Raw genomic sequence first — 8,122 nt, forward strand, 5'->3', positions numbered from 1 at the left:
GGAAACTGAAAGCGTTCGACCCCTTACATTTATCACGCTATATTTGTCACACATGTTTCAGATCATCAAGCAAATTTTAACATTGGACAAAGCTAACCTGAGTAAATACTAAATGCAGCTTTCAAATGATAATTTCGGTGATTAAGGGAGAAAAGTTGTCCAAACCTACCAGTGTGTGTCTCTCATTTATCCTGCACACACACAACCACAACACATGGGCCCATCATTACAGAACACAGAGGCATCATTATCTGTAGTGTATGTAATCATAAGCTGTCTCCTGTTACAGCAGATGTGTATTTAGTTTTCAAGGTTATCGGTGCTTTTACATCTGCATGCTCAACAGTACGGCCTCTGAGATTATTACAGAATTGCCTGCTTTGATTTGAGGAAGCTTGACTGAATACATGCATACAGAGCCTGGCTCCTCTGGATGCGGTTGGTGCTTGGTCTGAAAAAACAAGACAACAAAACCAAACTGGGCGCCGCTCATCTAAATCCTGCGTTAGCTTCTGTTAATACTGTGGTGAGTTTTTCCTGAGCTGCTGAAAGACGGGCAGAGCTGCGGAGGGCGGCTATCTGTTCTCAACAGCTCTGTTCACTCAGTGAAGCCCCAGATCTTGACAGCTGCAATTCAATTAATTACGTGTCCTTAAGATTGAATTATGGTTTCACTAAAAAAAAAAAAAAAAAAAGCATCTATTAATCAAAATGTCCATTTTTTTATAAATCTGTGGGACCGGCGCCTCTGCTAATTTGCCTTCCAAGCAGCCGCAAGTGCAGGAAAATGTGATGCAAATGCATTTCTGATTTGATAAATAGTGGAGATGTATGAAGTGGCTTTCGCAGAGCTGACTTAAGTCCATCACAATAATCAAAGCCTCTCACGGTTCTCATTTCTTCTCCCCCTCGCTCTCTCGCGCTCTCTAGGTTGACTAGATTGATTTTCCTCACCCACGGTGTCTGAATTCTGTTTGAGAGCAAAACAGAATAGCTTTTGTGCTCGCTCACTGTCTCCTTCATCCTCTGCAAGCTTTGGATTATTTATCACTGGGCCGTGCTTTACACATCTGTGTTGCTTGGTAGCACTCTGATGGATATTTCATAAATATTCTTGTGACAACAAGAGAAAAAAAAATTGAAAACCTTGTTTCTGAAAATGTAAATATCGGGCACCGTGTGTACTCCACTGCCTTTCTGGTGATTCTGTTGAATTGAATCATACCATTAGCTTCTATATTCTTCTTGTTGCTCAACTATGTGGGTAAGTTTTCACGCGATCGCTGGAGGTTTCACCTTGCACACATTTGCACCTCTGAGCTGGCAGAACCACTGCAGTCCTTCACTGAAGCACCTGGCAGGATATTAAAATTTTCCACAGTAGACTCCGAAGAAAACCACCCACATGACCGCTCAGTGGCTTCTGTGACATAAAACAGTCGACATGGTGAACACAGTCATAAAATCCCCTGAAATGACCAAAAATCTACAATGTTCGCCCTCCCGAAACTACTACCACTGTGTTCAGCGTTTTTGTTTTGTTTTTGCTTTAACTTCTCACTGTGTGATAAATGTTCACGGCCCAGTGGCTACAGAATAATCAACCATCAGCATTTACCGTAGATTGGTTCTCTGTAAGCCTCTTTCATGCAGCTGTGTCTGCCACTTGTAGAAAACTTCCCAGAAAAATGAAGCCTTGATTCTGCAACTACAAGTAGCTTTCCTCAGGTGCCTGAACTAGTGGTTACTAGAAGCTCTGTGATGGAATAAAAAAAAACAAAAGAAGACGAGAGCCATCCTGACAGAGGAAGTTAAAAACATGGAAAAGAAACCAAACATTAAACAGCAGTTAACCTCAGACAGGCGTTCATATGATTGTAGAGAGCTGAGACTTGGGAGGATCCAAATGAGATATTCGGTTTAATCAGTAAGTGGGCAAACCTGCTTACTTAACAGTAAGCAGGTTTGCCCAAGAGAAAATGATCCAATCTTTGCAAAGCGAGCAGAGGGAGGGAAAAGTTGTCCGTTGACACTTTGAAAAACTGGTCTTTCATTCTCTGAAAAGCCTGAAAAACTATTAAAACTCCTGGCCAATTGTTGGGGACCACCATCGACTGCAGATTTGGTGTGCAGTCAATAGCTCCAGGCTGGGCTGACACAAAAGAAACCACAGTCTCAGACTTCATAGTAATGAAAAGAAAACATGTCACCCTGGTGGCACGCTGATATTTTGGCAATAACCTTTGGACAACAGTGGAAGAATAACCCACACTTGGTTTTAGTTTTACAGACACTTCCTGTTAGCAGGGTCAATTTGATGTGGATGTAAAGTTGGGCTTTCTTTGTAGATGTTTTTAAAACCACTTGATTCATGGATTTCATAAAAAGCTTCCTTCATTTTATAATATTCATGTCACCGATCCCAGAACAACATGTTCTTATGCATAATTCTGCCAGCACTCAGTCGCTTGCAAAAAAAACCCAAAAAAAAACAACCCTCACTGCGTCTTGATGTCTTATCGGGGATAAAGAGGAGCAACAAAGTGCTCACTTGTTTCCGCATGCAATCACTGTAGCTTATATAAATCTGTCTTCTGAGCTCGACATGGCCATGTGCAGATACGGCGCTGTCTGAAGGGAACAGAGACACCGGGGTCATTTCTGCTTTGATTTGAAGATTACACATAACGACAGATATCCAGTCTTACAAACTGGGGCAAGAGGTGGGGTTTAAAAATAAATGTAGCGTTCATCAGGTAGGTGAAGTCTACAAACATGCTTTTGAGCTACATTACATGACTCGCAGGGAGCAAAAGTCATCCTCTAAAGCGCAGAGTTTCTTTTAGAAATCCATCAAGTGCAATCCTAAACAGAAGGAGAGCCCATTTAATGCTGAACTGAGGGGGAGAAACTATTCACTGAGCTGACATCGTGGCATTTCTTGCACACATGGCGTCACATCAGGTTACATTAAATGACTGAGTGGTTTCCAAGAATCTCATCATCATCAGACCAATGAGCTAATTCACGATCCTCTTAAGACAGAATGACTGTCAGTAATGGTTCAGTAATGGCTCTACTAATTATCTCTCACAAACACTATCACGGTAAATCTGCCGCGTTACTGCAGCAGGGGTCAAGTGGGCTTATGAAACTCGCGATTCACTCGGCATTTCCACGGCTTTATCAATGTAATGGATTAGCTGGACGACGCCCTCCACCCGATGTGTCACACACGTCTCACAGCTGCGCTCTGCAAATGTTTGGAAAAAGAAGAGAAAAAAAAAAGGTGGGGGGGCAGTCATAACCTCGCCAGGCTGAGACGCTGTAGAAGCCATGGAAATCAGAGAGAGACGTGAGCGCGGTTTCAAATTGGGAATGAAACCGTTGCCCCATTAGGACATAGTTGTGCATCTAATAATATCTCCTCATTCCTGCGAATCAGAGTCGGGCAGAAATGCTGGTTTTGGAATGCCGGGTGTCATGAATAAATGATTTCCCCCTCGTTTTAGTGCACAGAGAGGAGGAAGAGGAGGCTGATTGACAGAAATGTGTAATGCTTTGCGAGGAAAGTCTAAGAATCTGGAGATGTTTGAATAAGTATGCAGATGCATGGCTCTCAGCACAGTGTAAGCTCCTGAGATCTGAGACAGCTGTGCCTCATCTGAATCCAGGCGAGTTCAGTTTAAAACAACAGGTAGGTTTTAATATAGTCTCTAATGTAGGTAAAATCAGATACACTGCTACATGATTCCAAATCTGTCTGCTTAAAGGGTCATTTTGTTATTTTGGATGTGACAAAGTGTAATTAGCTGTACTTGCAGGTTCTCAGTCATCCAGGTCAAGGTGGTCTAAAGAGCTTTAAAAAAAAAAAAAAAGAGACAACTGGACTTCTTGAAGTTTGTTTTATCCAACGGGCTCCTTTAACTCCAATAGCAAATGTTGAAGGGTCATGAATATTGAACCCACAGACCCACTGATCATGTGATGTGAGTAATCACACGAGCCAAGGTGTGAAAAACAAAAGGCACGGGTTATTACTGTCACCGGGGATTAATGTTGGAATGAATTGTAATTACTTACCATTTCAAATTCCATATCAACATCTTTTATTTTTGCCTTTTGTTCATGGCCTCACAGTTTGGAGTAAAATCTTTTTCAAATTAAAACACATTTGCTGATGATGAGATCAACCCAGATACCCACTGCACTCATGGTGTCACCAAATGTAGCATTTAAATGCTAATGTTACACCTCAATATTTCTGCTTTTGCAGGTGATACTCCACAAACTACTGCTGTTGCTGACCATGCCCAACCCTTTATGAGCACAGTGCACCCATCTTCTGATGGCTGCTTTCATCATGGATCACTCCATGTCACAAATATTCTCAGACTGGTTTCAGATGGCCTCCAGAGTAATAAGATCTCAATCCAATAGAGCACCTCTGGGATGTGGTGGAACAGGACAGGTGAAGCTGTCAAATATGCAGCAAATGGGTGATGTTATAAAGTCGATATGGACCAACATTTATTAGAATGTTTCCAGAACCTAGCTGGATCTGCCATGAAGAATTAAAGCAATTCCGAAAGCAGGGTGCAGCTTTGTACTCGTAAAGCTCCAATGATGTACATGGAGACTGTAGATAATAGAAACATGTAGAGCTGAAATAAATTAAAATAGGCAGATACATTAAAAGGAAAATAATCAGCAGTTAGTTTGGATAAAAGTAATCAATGAAATGACTGAAAGTAGCAGGTCAAGAGTTGAAATAGCCAAAAATAATGAACCAACATTAAAATTCTGACCTGCTGAAGCATCAGTATCAAGAGTCCAAATATACCCAAAGCAACATAAAAACTTCAGCTGCAAGGAAAAATATTGTAACAATTCTGTAACTGTGTGAAATTGTAGGTATAAACTCAGACTGGCCTGTGTGGGTTTCCTCAGAGGGGAAAAAAAGAAATCTTTAAATTGCTCAAGCAAAAATTAAGTGTCTGCCAAACCCATCCCGAAAATGAGACTCAGATTTGTAATGTCAACACATTCTCGTATTCACTCTGCACCACGAGAAGATGAGTTTTTGGAAGAGGTGAGACTAACGATGAAAAGGATTTTATAAATACAATTAACTCCAGCGCCCAACTTCCTTCTATTTTCTCTGAGCAGCGCTTGTCACAGTCTAAACGGATGATTGCACTTTCATGGCAAAATATTAATAGAGTGAAAGAAGTCAGTAGTTCAGGGAATTGTACTCTTGTCGTCACTTAGAAAAGATTACATACACGCTTGAGGGCATAGAACAATTCAGAACGTGTGGGGTCTATTAATATCAAACGTATGAATGAATCACAGATTCTGGGTCAGTTAGATGAGCTGAGATCTTTTCGTTCCGCTCGTTTTACTGCTGTGGCACTTTTACACTTTGGCTTCTTTAGCCTTTAAGCGTCCAGCCTTGAGAGCGTATATGTTCACAAGTATTGATCGCTCGGAAAAACAAGGAATTCTTAAGTAGTGTTCCCCCTAGACGACATCACTTTGTACCTTCTATCTCTTGCTTAAGCCCAAACAGGAGCTCATCTTCCCTCCAAATATGAGGAAGTTCATAATTACACGTTATTCTGAAAACTAACAGTGGCAAACGTAACGGAAGAAAACACTCAGGAAATACGGCCGAGCTGTTAAATTATTATAATAATAGAAAAGCCTGAGGAGATTTAAAGTGTAATACATAACTGCAATCTGACAGTAAACACGGAACAATTTGTTTCACACGATGACAGATTCTGGTGAGGACAGGACTCGAATAAAAGGATTCAGAGGAGATGAAGAATATCTCTAGAGCTAATAATTTAAACATTTTGCATGAGTATCCCTCCAGCGCTCATCAAAGTTTAGACAAATTTAATAACTTCTTCCCCTAAAGAATCATCGGCACGGAAAGCAGAAGTGACCTTTTTTTCCCCTCCTGTCAGTGTGTCATTTCCACGCTTCTCCCAGTTCACAATGAAGGGCTTCGATGTGAATCAGCGAGAAAGGCTGATGGGGCGGAAAACGCCGCGCTTATCTATGCTGGAGAGTGGAACAGATGCGGATATGACTTTGTTATCATGCTGCTAGGGCTGAACGATATATCGCATTTGCGATAATATCGCGACATGATCAAGTGCAATTTTCTAACCGCAAAGGCTGCGATTATACTGCGATTATAAGGCTGTCCAAATTACTACCATATCCCAGAATTCATAGCGCGGCCCAGCCAAACTCCAGTTTCCAGCAATGGCGGCCGCTACTAAGTTTTAAAATTACTCATACTAATCTTTCTGGGTCACAAAATAAACTTTTAACATATTTTCAGGCGAGAAAGTAGTTGTGTAAACATCAAATATCTGCTCGGTTTATCAAGATATCCCATATTTGCAAAAGTGCTTCGACGTTTTCAGAGGCGTCTGCTACCCACCAGCTCGACAGCTAGCCGGGAGCTCGAGGACTACTGATGCGGCCGAGAACGGCACAACTCCCGGCACATCATTTTCAGATCACCGCGGAGTTTCGCTGCTCGGGTTAAACGTAATATATAAGTCACTTAGACAACCTAAAAATGTTATTGTTGGGCTTTTTTCAGTGTTTTGTTTGTTCGTGAGTAAATCGGTTTGGCTGAGATTAAAGTTATTAGATTAGATAAAATAAAACTTTATTAATCCCCCGGGTGGGTTCCTCCTTGGTTTTCACACAGCTGACTAAACGTCAAACAGAAAACTTATTAAACAGAAGTATGAGACAGTCGAGAATTTACACCAGTGTCTGGTTATATTTTAGATAGCAAGAAGCAGACGGCCGAGTTTATTAAACTCCACCGAGACAGCAGTGACGCTAATCAGAACTAGCCTTCTGATTCAGAAGGCTAGACCGTCCAATTTCACGCCTTTAAATTTTAAAGGCGTGTTTGTGTGTGTGTTTATACAATTGCTATTATGTTTGCACTTTATGTGTAATGTTACTGACTGCAGAGATCAGTAAGATGTGTGTATTTTTTATTTATTAGTTTTATTTATTTAATATTATTTTTTAATTGAATGACTGTCTAGTAGTTCACAGATGTCGAAAAACTGAGTGTGGTAAAGCCACTGATTTTGTTTATGTATATTTCTGCAATCTGCACATTGTACTGACTTTCATTTTAATGTTTACACCAGGGTTCCTTGTCAGCACTTTATGCTCAGATGTTTGTAAGCTAAAAATAAACTATTGTGTATGTTCAAATATACTGTTGTGATTGAAGAAGTTAAATAAAAATGTCAGTCATCAATTCATGCATCACCTCATGTCATCATAACAGAGGTCTGTCTTCCAGGAAAGAACAGTTTAAAATTTATGTAATATAGTATTGGCCATACTATATGATGTATTGCTTGTCTTTGTTTAATAATACAGAAGACAAAGACCTTAAAAAATAATCGCATATCGCATCGCAATCGCAATATTGGGGCAAAAAAAAATCGCAATTAGATTATTTTCCATAATCGTTCAGCCCTACATGCTGCTCAGTGAAAGAGAGGAGGCGAAAGGATACGATGGGAGGGAGGAGGAGGAGGGTGGTTAGGAGAAGAAGAGGAATGCCTGCTCGAATGTCAAGTTAAGTGCAGGAACAGATTTCTTGGCAGGTGGGACGGGCCTAAATAAAACAAACGACTCAAACTGTCCTCCATTAATAAAACATTCAGCATCATCTTTCATTATTTACCCCAAAAAATAAATTAATTTAAAAAAAAAAAAAAAGAAAATATACAGGGAGGAAATCTAATTGTGGGGACTCAGCATCAATCACATGGCTAAACAAACAGATCCCCCTAAAAGAAGCATGTGTCCAAAGAAGCCTTGGTCTTATCGATTACATGAAAACACTGATCAGTTTGGTGCCAACACATCCTCTGCTTCAAAACTCCAGCGCTGTTACTCTCTTAGGAGAAGAATAGGATTCCTGTTCCTTTTTAAGTGGGGAAAAAAAGGACCTGTGTGGTCCGTATCCAGTGTGGACTGAGCACAGCAGCATCAGCAGCGCCCCCAAGTTTACTGCGTTCATCGTTCCCAAAATAAACAACAAGTGAGCCATTAATCTCTC

The sequence above is a fragment of the Rhamphochromis longiceps genome, linkage group LG13 (assembly GCF_057381845.1).
Source record: "Rhamphochromis longiceps isolate RC_006_pf linkage group LG13, R_longiceps_female_GT1.1, whole genome shotgun sequence".
Lineage (NCBI taxonomy): Eukaryota > Metazoa > Chordata > Actinopteri > Cichliformes > Cichlidae > Rhamphochromis > Rhamphochromis longiceps.